Raw genomic sequence first — 17,414 nt, forward strand, 5'->3', positions numbered from 1 at the left:
TGAATTTTTCCGCATAAGCACGAACACATTGGCTTGGCCATATCTGCTGATGGGTCTGCCTATACCAACACAGCCCACTGAGTTTTATCTCTATTTCTGGGAAAGAGAGCCAAAATCAATTTATGTCGTGTGGTTTTATTCTAACACCCAAACGACTAATCAGGTAATTTATAAAAAAAGAGCAACGTTGGAGAGGCCGCTCGATAAGGCCGGCCCGGCGACTGTGCCCCCCCAAAAAAAATAAATGAACCGAAAGTAAAAATATTTTGCTACCAACGTCGTATAATTTTTTCATTCATGCGCTAATCGCCCGAATCACACACAAACCCAGTGCTTTTCTTATGAAGCTTTCTTAGTATTTGTATCTACACACTCGAACGTAGTACGGGTTTATATGGCCGATAAAAATATATGTATATATTTACACACTTTGGCCGCTTTCGTACGCTCCACACGCGTCAACGCGGCGGCCTCCCACCGCCCACAGCCGCCTTCAACCCACCCGAAAAATAAATATAATAAAAACAAAAAATAACACCACCCATATCCCATACACCTGCCAGTCCGAAGCTCTCCGAAAACATATAAACATACTTGTGTACGTATTCCGTTCGGTTTAAACACATTTTAATGCTGCGTAAATAAAGCAAACAATCTGAACCATCCACGTGCTTTCTTTCACCGCCCCGAATTCCCAATGCACCACACCTTTGAAGCTTTTCTTTTTAGCCCAACTATATTTATGGGTAAAACGAATATTTTCATTATAAATCTATGTGTATGCATATATTTGGGGGATTATTTTTGCAAATATTTTCTCATGCCGAAATAAGTGCGATTCTTTGGGTTGAGTACACATTTGGCTGGGTGCTCTTTACGTGATTAAATTAGCGTTATGGTGGGAACAAAGCGGAATTGTAGTGATACAAATATGTTGGGGAAAACAATTATGACGCAAGCAAATCTGCAAGCATGGGAAATGTGTAGTGATAATATCTAGGAAGGAAGAGCACAGTAAAATGTATCTTAAAATATTTATAACTGTTAATGGGCTATAACTTGGCTATTAAAAAAAACTCGAGCATTCAATTTGTTTTTAATTGACAACTCAATTTATAGATATTTAAGTATATGAATAAGACAAAATAATATAAAAACTTAGAAGAAACTGTCGGAATTTTTATTTAAATGTGTAATATGAAAATTCTTAGCAAGAACATATATAGAAAGAAAACAAAATTTAAAAGGATTTTATTAAAAAAACAGTTTTTAATTGACCTAAAACGAGCTATTTTTTTAAATTCCTAACTTTTATTAATATATCTTTATTTCCTAGACATACAAAATACAAAAAAAAAGCATATCATAAAAAAAATATTTTTATAAAATTAATATGCAATTTCTGCTTTTATTTCTTCATTTTACCACCAAACACTCAAATGAAAATATTTAAAGCCCATAAATTTTCCCCCATTGTTTGTTTTCTTTCAATTTGCGTTGCGATTTCTGAACATAGTTTGCAGAGCTAATTCTCACTCGGGCGACAAGCGAAATGGCTGGAAAAATAGGAACAAAATCACCGAAAATTTGAACACATCATAAACGATAGATTGCGGTTCTCGAAAGTTATTAATTCGTTGGCGCCACTCAATCAGCCACCGATGGCAAGAACAACAACGAAGGCGACGCGGTGTCGCCATCAGTCAAAGTTCTTGTTTGATTTACATGTTTATCTTTATCGGGTTGTCTGGGTGTGCGGAATAAATTATAGAACAAATATTCCAACATTCATGCAATATCTCGCCACATATCTAGCTGAATTTTGTTGTTTGTCCCCAATGCCGCCTTTTGGTCAAATTGAGTTGTGTTAAGTTTCACACATAAACGATATGAGCAACAGCTGCTTTATATGCAAAGACAAAATATAAAGTTAGCCAAATACAACTCTCTCGCCCTGTAATTAAAAGCCACAAAAGGCAAAAATGTTTTAAAGCTTATTTCTCAGAAACTCAGCGAAATCAAACTGTATACACAGTCATATCAATAAAGAACGACTGTTGAGAGTATTTTTTACGTCTGGTTAGGCAAACCCCCAAGTGTCACCGGAATTTTCCCCTAAATAAAAAGGGGCGAAAACGGATATAATACTTTCTTAGCGTCTGTTTGCCCATACTACAGAATACCTAGAAGCGCAGCTGCTATTTCTTTAATTTAAACAAACATATCTTATAATATATCATGTATTTGTAAATTCCTAAAAAATAATATATCATTTTCTCTTTTCTTTTCAGGTGGGTAATTCCAAAGTTCGACGATAATAATATGATGTAAACTGGCGTGTTCCTAAAAAATTCCAACAGAATACATGGAAATGGGGGTAAATTATAATGTGAGGTTCAAAGTTTGGGGTTCTTGAAAGACATAATTATATAATTTACTGCATACAATACCTTTAAATAAAAATCGACTAAAGATTTCTAGATTTAAAGCCTGCTATTTCAAACCTATGGAGGTTTGTTCTCGAACATTTTAGCTTGTTTGTGTTTAAAGATTATTTGTTTAGGGTCTACAGTCCAGACCCTAAGTTCATCTGTATAAGCGAAAGTTGCTTACTATATAGCCACACAAAAGCATTTAATACAGTTACTGAACTGATATGATACTATATGTTGATTCTCGGTGAACTTCGGCCATTACATGGCACGTTTCTTATATGCAACCTTGATTTTCCAAGCGCATTTTTTGTCGCCTTTTTAAAGGTCTTGTCATCATTTTTCATTATTTCACATGCATCAACAAAATGCACTTTTTGTGTCTTTTTTTTTTGCTTCTTTCTTTGCTATATTGTGTGTATAGTATTGGATGAATATATATGTTTTTTGCCCAACCTAATCAGTTACAAAAGCAAGCGGCAGCGACGTGCTTGGGTTTGTCGTGATTGCACTTTTAATTTACTACGGTCGTAGTACGAAATCGTATGCTCATACGCTGCATATATAATAAATATAATACTGCACACAACAGATATGCGAGTATGAGCACAAACCGGCCGGCCCACGCAGGCAAATGAATGCATGAGTTGGGTTGTCAAGTCGGGGCCCCAGTTCCAGTCCCCCAGTACCTCCGAGCCCCGAACCCCAGTCCCCGATCCCCAAACCTCGATCCTACGGCCTACACAGAAACCGCTTGTTCTCCGCGTTGACACGATTCCCGACGACCCTCGTGTCTTGATTGGGGGCGATCGGAGGGGTTCCACTGTGCTTAGATCCAATGAAATTAATTAATGAGTGGCTTGTCCCAAAAGCGTGGGTCTTTTCTTTTTTCCTTTGTTTACTACTATTTTATAGTTTTTTTTTTTTTGTCGTTTGGCAGGCGCCTACTGTCGGCAGAAGCTCACTGAATTTTCGCGTAGGCGTGTTTTTCGGTGCTCAAGTTTATTGTTTTCACTTATCGTCTTGTGAAAAGGGTCTTAAAAGCTTTGATTGTAAAATATAACTAATTTAACATGTCAAAACGTTCAACTCAAAGATCCGGCAAGATTATAAAATTGATTTCAAAACGTGAAAGATTATTACTTTGACCCTTTTATTTGTGCTCTCGATTTGTAAATAAAAATCGGCTATTTTAGACATTTATTTAACGTGGCTGAGGAATTCCTCTGAAGGTTTTTGTTTAAAAACTACGATCTATGTTTGTAATAAATACTCAGGTTAATACCATTGCTTCCAAGAAGGTGAGATTGAATTTTTTAACCCGAAAAATATCTAATTTGTTGTGTATCTTGTATATTTTATTGGGTGAGAGCGGAAGTGTTTATAAAACAGGGAAATTTCCGTAAGAATTGCAATGAAGTGATATTTTTATAATGCATACGATATCAATTTAATAACCCTGGCTCGACTTAACCTTCGAATCCAAATTATTTGTGGATCATCCCACTGGCAGATTTCCCCTAAAACCCCAAAAACCAACGCATTATTAATTAATTTATCCCAATGCCCACACAACTAATCGGTTTTCTATCGCCTAGGTTTCCACTAATTGTGAAATCCGAAGTAAAACAAAGGAGAGATTTCTTGGATATTGACTAAGCATCGGGCCAGAGGCGCACCCAAAGGGGGAGCGAGGTCCGCGCTTTGTTGCCGAGATTATATGGGAGTGGGGAGCTGTCGCAATCCCCTACCCACCCCCCTTGGGCTACGCACCTGAACCACTGACTCAGCCACCTGCTGAACAAGTTGGTAGCAGTCCACTGGGTTTATGAAAATCAAAGCGTGTCATGAGTCAAGTCGCAGTCGGAAATTTCAGGAACGCAATAGTAAATGCCGTGCCACGCCGCCACATGTGAAACAACATTTTCATCTGGCGATACGTGAACAACCTACGACCTTTCAGCTGCAAAGTCCCTGACATTATCCTTTTGGTTCGCACTTTCCTGTTTGCACAGCGCGAGAATAAACAGAACCAAGAGGGACCAGACGAAAGAAAAAACAAAAAACCTCAAAAATGCTACGGCTTGGGTTTGGGTTTGCGCTTAGGTCAACATATTTGTTTAGGTCTCTCGGTCAATCAACGAAAAAAGAAGGGAAAAAATGAACTTGCCATGTTTAAATAAATAATTTTCAAGGTTTATTTTTAGGCCATCCTCATCGCAGGCAACAGCAGCAGGGCTCACAAAAGGCCAGTAAGCCAATTACCACAGAAGCGGGGGGGATCGGCCAAAATGTGTGGCCATTTTGGGAATTTAAATTGAATGGAATTTTGGGTTCTAGTTGAACTGTAATGGTAATGGAATTGTCAATCAAATTACTTCTAAGGGAATGAAACGTTTTTGACAGAAGGGTAATCTATCCATGGGAAATTTGGTAAATTAATGTTCATATCGAACATATTGTCATATCGACAATCGTAATTGCAATTGTAAATTGTCTTGACATTTTTAGAAGCAATTGTTGGAAAATGTATAAAGAATTAAGGTATTTCCATTTAAACTGTTTAGTTATAGTTAGCCTTAATCCAATTTAAAAGTGTCGTTATTCATCCATCTAAAATTACCCCAACCAAATAAAATAATAATACAATTTTTTATCAATCATTGCTAAAGTAAATTAAAGATCCTCAGCTAAAGAAACTTCAAGTTACTCAAAAATAATTCTGGAAGGTAAACTTTTTAAGGGGTTCTATACACTTATACTTCTTATAAATTCCATTTACATAAGTTTTAACCAGCGCAATACTTAATTTAAATCTCTGCTTCTTCATGATTTTTTTCAACTGTTTGTTGCCTATTTCTCACCTTACTTGGTATTTTGTTTGGGGAAGTATTTTCTCAATGTCCCGTGCTCTGATCTGAAATTTGAGATAAGCCACGCAATTAGTGGCTATATAAACAGACGGCAGCGGCAACAACAAGACCATCGTCTCCACATTGTGGTCAAGTAAATAGAGTGACAAGCCCGCGACAACACGGCCAAATGCCTTCAATTTGGGTTTATTTATTTATACCCATGTACAAATTTCCTTGTCGTGCCAGTATGAAGGGTCTACCCGGGGTCTTACCTTTCCCCCAGACCCTCTAAAAGAGATAGCATGGAAATGGAAATAGGAATGGAACCGAAATAGGGCCTGACACGATGCGACACATACGCATTTTGCTAAGTGGTGTCAAATATTTACATGATATTACATTTCGATTTTCCATTTACCTCTACACAAGTTCACTTTTGGCAGACAACTGAAGTGAACATGTTCTAAATGCTCTTATATCTTTGAGGTTTTAAATAGTATATGATTAGAGGATGTAAATTTATTTATATTATTAATATTTTCTATTGGTCAAATCTAAAAGTGGTTTTATTCAAATTAATAATGTTTTCTATTTATTAAAACTAAAAGTGGTTTTTGAAAAGTTCAAAAAGTTTATAGTACAAATTAATCTTGATATTACAAACATCAATACCAATATTAGAACTCGCCAAAACCAAGATTATAATCGTAAATTCGTAAGAGTTTCAATTTGTCTATCTAAAATTACATAAAACCCTATAAATTAAATGTACTTGTTTATGCTAGTTATGTTTCCATCATTTCATGAATATTTATTCAGGATATTTACTTTCAAGTGCCCCACTTTTGTAGATATTGCTGAGGAAGTGCGATGGTTTCCCCCTCGTTAGTGGCGCATTATTTGTATGCTGGTTATTTATAGTTAATTGAGGTGTTCGAGGTGGCGCCTGTTGAGGCCAATTACAGCGAGCTAACTTGGTTAGGACCCTTGGCCAGCTTTAGCTGATGACGCTGACCAGCACTCTCATCCCGGCACTCACATCCTTCGATGCCTCTCAACCGATGCCATTGCCATCACCATCCTTCAACACACGCTTCAGATATTTGCCCCCCCCGGGTCGAAAGGTGAGGCACAAAGCGTAAAGAGAATGGCCGATGGCGAAGATTGCAGGGAAATCGGGGAAAACCTAGGGGGGGTGGAAATCGAGGGGAAAGCCACTTAGCCAGCAGCTGACGCACATAAAACTCTCCCTTCGTGGGCGGTGGCATCCTCCTTATCCTTGAGATTGCCCATGCTCATCGCCATGCCAGCGCACGTTTCAAACTGGGAAACGTTCCCTCGGCCAGTAGGCAAATGAATTTTCCTTTTCCCAGCTTATTTCCCCCTTTGGTTTTTCTTTTTTTTTTTTAGTGCCAGAGTGTTGTGCTTCGGTTTGAGTAAATCAATTTGAGGCCCCGTGTTATGTTAAGAAACGACTACAAAAGTGTTGTTCACAGTTCATTCCTCCCCTATCCAATAAAGCTGATGAGGATGAAGTCCTGGCCTGCCTTTGACACTTTTGGCCATAATAGTTTGCTTTGAAAGCCGGTCCCCTAATCATTTTTCCTTGCATTGCCTGCCGCCCGCCTCGCCTTCTTCGGCTTTACTTGAGCAAAGAAAACTGAATTCTAAAGATTTTTCTCCCCTATGCTGGCTTTGCCTTTATGGTTTTTGATATACATTTGTCGGGGAAAGCTCTCTATGCACTTCTTCTGGGTACTTAGAAAAGGGTTAGTAACCAAGGATAGGCAACCCTCTAAGGTTGTCAGAGTATTAAAAAAAAACAAGGATTAATGCAAGGGGCCAAATTTGTATTTGTATTTATTAGTAAGTTGAAAAGAAGTAGGATAATTAACTAGTAATACCCTTGCAGTTTTTAATTTTCTTAAAAATATTTTTCCAAAATAACCGAATGTAAAAATCTATTACCTCTAATCCGAAACCAATAAGCAGTCCAATTTTCTCCACTCAATGGCTAAGTTGGTTTCCTAACAGTTTCACCAACTAACTTTTATCACTTTCCTAAGCTTACTTATACCTCACCTCTCTAGCCCCCGCCAGACTTATCGAGACAAAGTTTTGCTTTAGCCTCATTAGCGTTGTTAGTTGGCCCAAAGCTGATAATAATAAAGTTGAACGGGTTCGTGCGCGTAACCTTGTTTTTCTCAACTTTTCTTCAAAATGTCTTTTATTGATTTTCCTTTTGTTCTTTATTGAGTGTATGCGAATATCAGCCATTGTCCAATTAAAAAATATCTTAATAAACTTCAAAATGGATCCTTATTCCAGGAGCTCGAAGTTTAATCTACTTCCCGCAACGCTTTATAAAACAAACATTTCTTAAAATATATTAAAAGAAAATATATTAATTTCACTAAGTCAGGTCTCTTATCATTATGCTTTGGTTGTTTTGCGCTCAGAAATTGTGATTTAAACATTCCAAACTTATCTGTCTTCAACTACTGCTCGTAAGTATATGAATCACAAACGAAAAAAGAACAATTTTTTTTCCCACTTTAGTTTGAATGATTGTACCTAAAAAAACATTTCCGTTTAGTCATATTTAAATACATTTCGTATACAATTATAGTATTGTATAGTGATAAGTATTTCCTTATTATATTTTGCGCTCTGTTGAACTGTACCTAATGAATTAAATACCATAACCTTATGCCTATGAAACTGGCTGTACAAAAAATAAAATCTTAAACTGTATTTATATGTACGTGTATCTACTCCCAAATATATGTGCAATTTCACGCATTTATAACAATGAAATCACAATACTCCGAGGCACTCAAACAGCAATCGAATTTGCATTTAGAGCTCAATCAAATGCATTTTTCATAGAACAAACAACAACAACACACACACATTCCAAATAATATATGTTCGCATTTTTTATGCAGTTTTTTAATGTATTCGCACTTTTTTCTGCTTTCATAAATATTTGATAGTGAAAATTGCATAAGAACAGTAAAATTGCAACGCTTAAATGAACGCAAAAATAAGAACAGGGTTGCCATCTTGATTGACGAGTCGTCAAAACAATTCCACAATCGGAGGCGTGAGACTGTGGAAAGCAAGAATTGTTGGCCACGTATTTGATAGACATCGATTTCGAGTTACGGCAATTATTATAGTTTTTCCAAAGTTCCACGGGATACATGGGAACGTTCTCATGTGCTGTGTTTGTCGGTCGCATTGTGGTTTTAGTCTAATTTGAATTTTAAATTCAATTTGCAATCAAGTCATTAAGTGGGGTGTGTTTGAGAATAGATATTGCATTGGTGAAAAGCTAAGCGAAGGTGTTTTTGGGAAGCGTTGAAGTTATTGAATCGATTATGCTGGAAATGTTGTAAAAGATAGGATCATATATAGATTTCCTCGAAATAAATAGCATAAGCACCAATTTAGAGATCAGAAATCGTACAGTTTCGTAAAAACAAAGATCAATCATTTTAGGAAAGGGGCTCTGTTATTAACTCAGCTTATTGATGGAAATTCTTAGAACCCCCTTTAAATCGAAAATCCGCTACTTTTTAGGCATTTGCAGTGATTTATTGCTTTTTCTTGCAGTTGTTTATGGTACAATATCTCCCCGTATAATCCCATATGATCATATTTTGTTTATTATGCCCTAACGCTCATGATCCTAAATCATCAAAGTCGGTAAGCTGGGGCAACAATGTGGCCAGGCAACATTTCTGTTTACGCACGCCAAATTGTTGCCGCTCTAAGCCAAATAGAATTTTGTTTTTAACCCACTCGCAGGCAAACACAAATAAACAAAAAGTGGTAAAAACAAAATCGGTTTGAGTCGGGGGCTGACTTAGGCACAGTTCCAATTTCTTTGCGGCCAACCGAGAGCTATTGACACGAGCGAGAGATGCCGACGCCCGTAGGTTTTTTCCACTTTTTTAAGTTTTATTTTTGTTTCATCCGCAATCCATCCTTATACAGTAGCGGGGTATAAAGCACAGAGCTCTGGCTGTTTATTCTTTTGAACACACATTTTTTTTTTGTTTATTTTCATACTTTTTTTCAGCTTAACTCTTTGCTCATGCGCCTCATCACCCCCTCTCCAAAGTTCTTAGCTCTACTTATCACCATCACAGAGAAAAAAAGTAAAAACACAGATTGTGTAAATACATTTTTAACTCTTAAATATAGAGCCCGCATGACCAATTCATGGGACATAAATGAATATGTCAATATATTTTTTTATTAAAGATGATAGTGATGTTTACAAAAACAAAGAATAACTTAGTGCCAACTGCGGGGCCTTCGACTACAGATTTTTGGTATTCTAACTTAATTTAACAATACATATTTTTTTTTATTTTAGATCACATTGTATAAATAGTTTTTTTTTAAATATTATAATTGTTTTTCTATAGTATGTCAATATAATTGATGATGATAATTTTGGTATTTATATTGTAATGTTTGTATGTGTACGGTATACATTCTTTATTAAAATTCAAGGCAATTTATAACAAACCCGGGGTTTGTTATTTTCCAGTGTACATCCCTCTTTGGCATCGGCGGCATATTGCATTGAAATTTGCAACACATTTCACTTTGTTGGCTCTTGGCTACCGTTTGACGTTTGAGTCGGGAAAGGGTTGAATAAGAAGGCGGAGCTCAAAATGGGTGGGGATGCCGAAGGGGCAGACATGGAAAAAAGACCAAGAAAAAAGAAAATGATTTAATGCAAATTTTATGCGCCATACTTTTCCACAGCCTTTGCTCCTGTTGTTATTCTCGTTACTGAATCGCCGTCTCCGTTCTGCATCGTCATATTTAATCATGATCGCGATCATGATCGTCAACGGTTGTCATTGTCTGTCAACCAAAGCGATGGCAACATTTTAATACATTTTGCAACGGAGCTTTGAATTCCACCCGTATTGCTTAGTTATTCAGAACTGCAGTTGTATTTTGTTTTATTGAATTAGACATTTGATTGCATTGAAAACATTTAGACATTGAATGGGATAAGAGTTTGAAAAACTGCAAAAAATCGATTCTTAATTTGGGTGCCTTCAATTAATATTTTAAATGAATATTTTTAAATATAAAAAAATGTTTATTGTATAAATATATGACTTGTTTAGATAAGTATAAAAAAAAATTAAATAAATAACATTTAAAAACAATTTGTAAGTGCTAAGAAATTTTTATTGTATAAATAGAGTAATAATATCGCTAAGTAGAAAGATAAATATAAGTTAATACCACTTTTTTAAAGAAATAAGAAAATAAGAATATGAAAATACCCATTTGTTGGTATTACCAAATGTTCCTTGACATTATATATTGTGTGTTGCCAAGTTCTCTTATCAGAGGTCTTAAACACTTTAAAACACATAGGAAATCTATCGACTTGGAAGCAACTCACACGGCACTCATTCCAAGTGCAAATATACTTCACATAATGATAAGTTCACTGATCTTTCGCTCCACACACACACTCTCACACAAGCCTTCACTCGAAGTGCAATGTATTTTAAGTACTAAATTGTTTCTTAACTGCAATTAGCTGGAAACACCAGGCGACACAACGGCCAACAGCACTGGCAGCTGCAATTTTGATGGCGGCGATGATGGCCAGGAAACATTCTTGGGCCGACTTCTCTGGCGCTAGACACAGCAACAATTTTAATTAGTCTGTGGGCCTAGGCAGAAACTTTTCGCAGCATTGGCAAATTAATCGAAATGCATTAAAGCCAATTAAGCGACTGCAACTGGATGTGCAGGGAAAATACAGTGGCTTCTAGAAGGCGCCAAACTGCAGTTTCCCATTTTGTTGTTGTCTCCACTGCAGCATTTGTTGTAATCAAGAAGATGCACATAAACCCGTGTGGCTACCGTTAAAGTTGTATTCATTATTTTTATTATTTTCTTTTTTGCACGAGAGTTTAGTGGCGAAAAGATGCCGGAGAAGAAGAGCTCGCATTATTGTAGGTCTCTTTGCAAACGTACAGTGAAGCTTCTATGAGATAAATGCATTTATGTTCTAAAAGAAAATTTAATTAAGTTACTTTAATAAAATAAATTGAATTTTTTTAGATGTTTTAAATAAAGCTAGTAATAATACTTTTTTCCATAATAATTTTCAAGTTAAAAAATATATGTTCAACTTTTAATTTAAAAAAAATTTAATTAAAAAAAATTAGTTTAAAAAAATGTAATAAAATCTTAACACTGCCATTGAAATTTCTTATCAGTAAGATATTTTATTATTTTAATTATATTTTTTAACTCAAAAAAATTTATGTGATGTTACTAAAATTAATTTGTTATTACTATCTCAATTTGAAATACCTGAAAAAGATGTAAAGCTATAAAACGGCTGCTTTAGACATTCAAAGATTAAAGTAAAAATACACGCTCGGTTTCGTCCTTCTGTACTTTAAATTTTCAGAATATATTATTTTGTTGCTTACTTTTCGAGATCATTTAAAGTAATTTCTACATTTTTTCGACTTAACCCCTGTAGTGAGGTTGTACTGTCTTTTCTCTTTTTTCGCCATTTTGCATTACTTGCTCCGTCATCTTATCGTTTGGCCACTGCAATCAGTCGTCGTCGCCCGCGCTGCTCCACATTTCAATTTTACTCCGCAGAACAGTGAGTCGAAGTAAGGGAAAAGCAAGTAAAAAATAAAATAAAAAAATGTTTGCTGCCTCTTCTGCCGTTTTCCTTCATCTTCAACATTTTCGCGCGCATCGTGTTGCCAGGGGCAGGCTGTAGTGGTATTGGTGTTGTTGCAGGCACTGGTATTGGGCCCTTCGTGTCCCCCACACACACACTCACACACAAACACGTCGTCTTTACAACTTTGCAACAACAACAACAAGCGAGCGAAGGAACCCGGCTAGTTCCCCTTCGTCAGCATTCAGCTTTCAACATTCAACATCCAACTTGCAGCATCAAGCAGCCAACATACCGCATCAGCCTTTTTCATTCTTCTCCACTGCATTCTTATTTTTCCCATAGTGCAATTGCAACAGCAACAACAACAACAACCGCATAAGCTCAAGCACAGCGCATACAAATAATTTACGCCATGCAAAAGCGAAAAGCTAAAAATGAGTAAAGGCTGCAAAAAACACATACTATGATGTGTAGAGGTCACAGGCGACGACACAAAAATGTGAAGAATGAAATAAAATAAACCACATTTTATGAACTAAATGAATTATTTATTTATTATTTATAAATTATTTAATCTACTTTCGGCTTAAGCCTAGGAAAATTTAAATAGAATGAACTGTATGTCTATCAACCCTTTAAAAACCTCAAGTACAAAAAGCCATGTCTTTAATAATGTCACAGAAACCCAAGAAATGTATAATTTGTAAATGTTCTTGACTTTATGTAATTACGACTAAAAGTTATTTTCAGGAGTAAATATCTTTTTTTAAATTTTTTTATAGATTGAAAATTTAAATATCAGTTGATAAAGTTTTATTTGCTTTTATTTATTTTCACATTTTTGTTGCATACTTATCAGCGATACCTTTGTTGATCCTGAGAAAATTTTGTATTCATAAAATGATATTCGTAGAGTTAATATTTATTTAATCAATTTTGATTGATTTCTTGTTAAGAAATATTGAATTACAATTACTGCTGGGGGTTGTCTATTCTTGCGACCACTGCTGTTTATCACTGTTACACGCGCCCATGTAAAATCATCCTCAGCTACTGTTGTTGCTGTTGTCGCTGCTGCAGCACATTGCATTCATGCGTGCCCGTGTGTGGGTACGCAAGCTCGTGTGTGTACGTGTTGTGGGCGGAAGAGAGGGTGGTAGGGAAGGAGATGGAGAAGGGGAGACGAATGCACGAGTTGTTTGCATTTACTCTACGCAAATGAGCGGCATTCGGCGTTCCTCGTTCTCGGATTTTCCTGGAGAGAGAAAAGAGGAGGGGATGAACGAGAAGAGGACGAGTGGGGAAGGGGATGCAGTGGAGCTGCTCCCTGCGCACAACTCACTCTCACTTGATGCTGCTGCATTATTTTGTTGTTGTTGCCTGCTTTGAATGACTAAGAGCGTACTTTTGATATTTTTTTTTTTTGGTTTAGGTTGATTTGGAGAATGGGCGAAGGACTGTTGACGAGTTGGCAACAGCATAAAATACAACGTAAAAATGGCAGGAAAAAATATGCACAGAAAAATCACAGCAAACAAATTCACAACGCTAACTGCACTCCACTCCCCCCGCCCCCCCTCTTCTCACTCTATCCCCATCTCTCTCTTTCGCTCGAGTGGGGTTACTGACATTGCAGCAGCCGGGCAGCGACGTGGGCAGCGCAGTTGCTGCGTTTGTACCGTTGCTAAGTGCAATGAGTGCGGGAGGGAGCGTGAGAGAGAGAGATGGGGGACAGGGGGAGCAGCACAATGAGTGAGTGCGGTGTTGGAGAGAGAGAGGGGGGAGGAATGGAGTAGAAGAGTGATTGCGAGATTAACTTTCTGCATGGACTTTTCGGCTTGCTCTCTTCTTCGCTCGTGTGTTCTACACTTTTCGTTTCGTTTTCGATTTGGCGCCAAAACAAATGACCGTTAGGGTTCAAGGAACTCTCTTCTAATTACTCTATTCCATATCCATAACGAATTTACACAGAAAGAAAAGCGAATGTGCTAGGTCAGTTTATTGATTTCAATGACATTTTAATATTATTAATAGATATTCGAATGTACATATATCATTTGAAAAATTATCAATTAAAATGTATATAGGATATATTAGGGATTTAAACCGGGTATCCCTAAGCTGTAGCCTTAATATGATCCCTAAATGTAAGATTACCAAATAGTTTTAAAGTTTTGTACCTAGCTTCTTCTGTACTTTTTTTTTTTTTCTGTGTACAAATTGCACTATACTATCGCACACACACATACATCTTTGTCATCTCGTTCGCACGCATGTTTTGCATTCAATTTAGCACGACTGCATTGAGATCGATCGCTTAGGAATTAGTGTTAGTGTCTGTGTGTGCTTGCATCATAAAACTGAATATGCCAATTAACAACAGCAGCCAACAATAACTAACTAAAACAATAACGGCAAAAACCAAGTGCAATGAGAGCACAAGAAATTGACATGCATGCCAAATGCAGTTGCTGAACCACATCATAAAAAGCAACAATGGCAACAATAAAGACAATGCAGATGGAAATGATGGCAATTGAAACAGCCACACTCACGCTCACACCAACACTTAAACACACACACAAATGCAACCGAAAATTGCTGAAATTTTGGCAATGGTGACTACAATAAACAGATAACTGTAATAATGCTCACATTGCATTGCAAGGTTTTGTTTTTTTTTTCCAAGTTAAATTGCAAGTAAATCCCATTGTTTGGCAATTGAACAGATGTACGTCCTCAGAAAAGTTAATGATCAATGAAGGATAATAATCCTTTACTTAACTAAAGGCTTTAAAGGGTATTATTACAGGAATTTATTGGTATTTTGTATATGAATCAAGTTCTAATTACTGGAAATGACATACACTTCAGAGTTATGCAAAAAGAATTAGAACAGGGCAATACTTTTTAGACTAAAAGGTTTTTATATTGCTTTTTATGACGTTTCTATTAGTAACATACATTATAAGTAAAGATTCTGTTAGTTAAATCATTCATAACCAGATTTTATTATTATATGCAAGTCTTATTTTAATAATAATAGGATCCAACCATGTTATAAATGATATTATAGATTTGAATTATTAGCGATCTTGAGATTAACATTGATATTACTGGTTCCTAATCATATATGTAGTACAGCTTTCCTATTTTACAGGCTGTGAATATCACACCAGGTTCAGATTCCCAGCCAACCAAGTTAAGTTAAGAGATGTGGATATGGTTAGATTTACTTAGGCACGCATCGGTAGCAACATTCCTCCTACCTTCCCCTCTCTTCACCCCCTCATCCCCCCTTTAATGTCGTTTTCTGTGACTGAGCACACACACAGACACGCAGCACACTCCCACACACGCCCTATGCTGCAACGCATGAACAAATATAAAGATATGCAGTTATTTACATAAAAGCTTTATAAATATGTGCATAAGCTTGCCACTGTGTTGTGCGGATGTGACTGTGTGTGTGTGTGAGGGGGTGGGGGCTGGGGGGTAATGGTGTGTGCATATGAGCATGTGTCCAACTAATCGCAAACTCAACTCGCTAACGCCACAAGTCGAGTTTTTGGCCAGATCCTGAGGCTCAGCCTTCATATGAGGCATCATGTTCAGCTTACTGACGAGGAATTTTCTTCGTTCTGCAAAAAGTCGACCATTACACTGCGAAAAATGAGGTACTCAAAGAAAAAACACTTAAAATTGAAAAATGTGAATGTTCTAATGGAAGAGCAATTAAAAGGTTCCTTATAATATAATATGTTTGAAACCCTTTTCAACATTTTTAAAAATTATAGATTATACATTTATTAATTTTATGGATTGTTACAAGATATATCAATAATATTTAATATAATATTTGAAGAAATTATACAAATCTTCGGGACAAACACCTTATCACACCAATGATTTCCATTGGATTTTTTAATGCAAAGGGACTGTTTGTATGGTTACTTTTCACAGTGGACCTTGGCATTTTCCACGCTTGCCCCAACAACTGTACCAGACACCGTGTCTGCCACCTTTCGGCGTCTTCTTCTCGCCTCTGCAACGCCGCCCTTGTGGATTTTTCCTAACAATTGCAAGTCGCTGCTGGCAGCCTAGCAACCGAAAGCGCGAAAGCCCTGGCCGCAGTAATGAAAAGCAAAGTTGTGAAAAACGAGCTCGGGGAAAAAAGATGGCTAAGGGAGGAAAATAAAGCAATCATTGCACTTGTCCCGCGCAGCGGCAACAACTAACTGCAACAACAATATGGCCAAGGCTGCAGGTTTTTTCATTTTTTTTATTCATTCCTGGTTGCTACGTTGCTTCAATTTAGCTTCGTTTTCACTGTATTTGTTGCATGGTATAGTAGTACTAGTACCTGTGTATGGGTTTAAGAGCTCGCCCACAATGGGCGTGGCAGTCATTTCCCGCAATTACGCCTACACACAAGCGACCTGAGTTGGGGGATATATATGGCGATGTGGAGATGGACGTGGATGTGGATGATGCAGATGGAAAATGGGAATGGAAATGGAAATGGAGAAGTTGCTCCTGCGATAAGCCGTATTTGCAGCAGCTGCCACCGAGATGTGGCAACTCTGGCAATGGGTCGTATACGTATCATGCCCAGAAGTATGCAACACTTTTGTCAGCCTGATGAATTGAGAGCGAAAATGGGCGGAGGCGGTAAAAATTGGATGAAAATAAATGGGGAAATACGATAGACTGTGGTAAAAACTGGTTCGGGGTTTAAGTTATGGAACTTTAAGCAATTCTAATCTTTTTTCTTAAAGGGGGGAAAGGTTAGGCTAGTTCTGCGATATTTTGTATGAAATAAAACTAATAGTTCTATTATAGTAAATAGTATTTCTTACCATTTAAATGTTATATTAAACATAGTAATATAAATGCGAAATCTTATAGCATATAGAACATTATTCACTACCGAAGTGCAAAATAAATGCCATAACCCTTTTTGATTGCAACCTACTGAACGAAATGTAAATCAGTCAATCAATTGTAATGAGATGATTAAGTTTCTTTGGAAGTACTCGTTGCTATGAGAATATGTAAGCCGTTAAGAGCTACTTTTAACCCCTTTGAAAAGTCGAGGCTGCTGCAGTTTCTTCTACAATTGGGCCTCCACTCGTTGTGTATTTGTGGTTGCTGGATGATTCTGACTTTTTGTGCAACTGTACGGCCGTCTGTCTGTGTGGCTTTGGCATAAAATGTTTCAAGTGTCATTTATATTTCATTTTACCCCTTTTTTTTTTTTACTGCCGGCTACAGCCACGCCCAACGCCCACAAGCCAACCCAGACCACTGGACGTCTGTGCAAATTAAAATGTTTCCGTTGTCGTTGTCGCAAATTCCCACACAGATACAGATACAGAGGGCCATAGTTGGGCGAGATTGAATTTTATGGGCCGACCGACGTCGCCG

The 17,414-nt window shown here is 37.0% G+C and overlaps 1 protein-coding gene across 12 annotated transcripts in view; it reads left to right on the top strand.

Moving 5' to 3' along the window:
- LOC119560998 (putative transcription factor capicua) overlaps window positions 1–17,414 on the top strand; it is a 47,430-nt gene that overhangs the window by 13,576 nt on the left and 16,440 nt on the right. The window lies entirely within an intron of this gene.

This window comes from Drosophila subpulchrella, unplaced genomic scaffold (genome assembly GCF_014743375.2).
Source record: "Drosophila subpulchrella strain 33 F10 #4 breed RU33 unplaced genomic scaffold, RU_Dsub_v1.1 Primary Assembly Seq354, whole genome shotgun sequence".
In the NCBI taxonomy this organism is placed as follows: domain Eukaryota; kingdom Metazoa; phylum Arthropoda; class Insecta; order Diptera; family Drosophilidae; genus Drosophila; species Drosophila subpulchrella.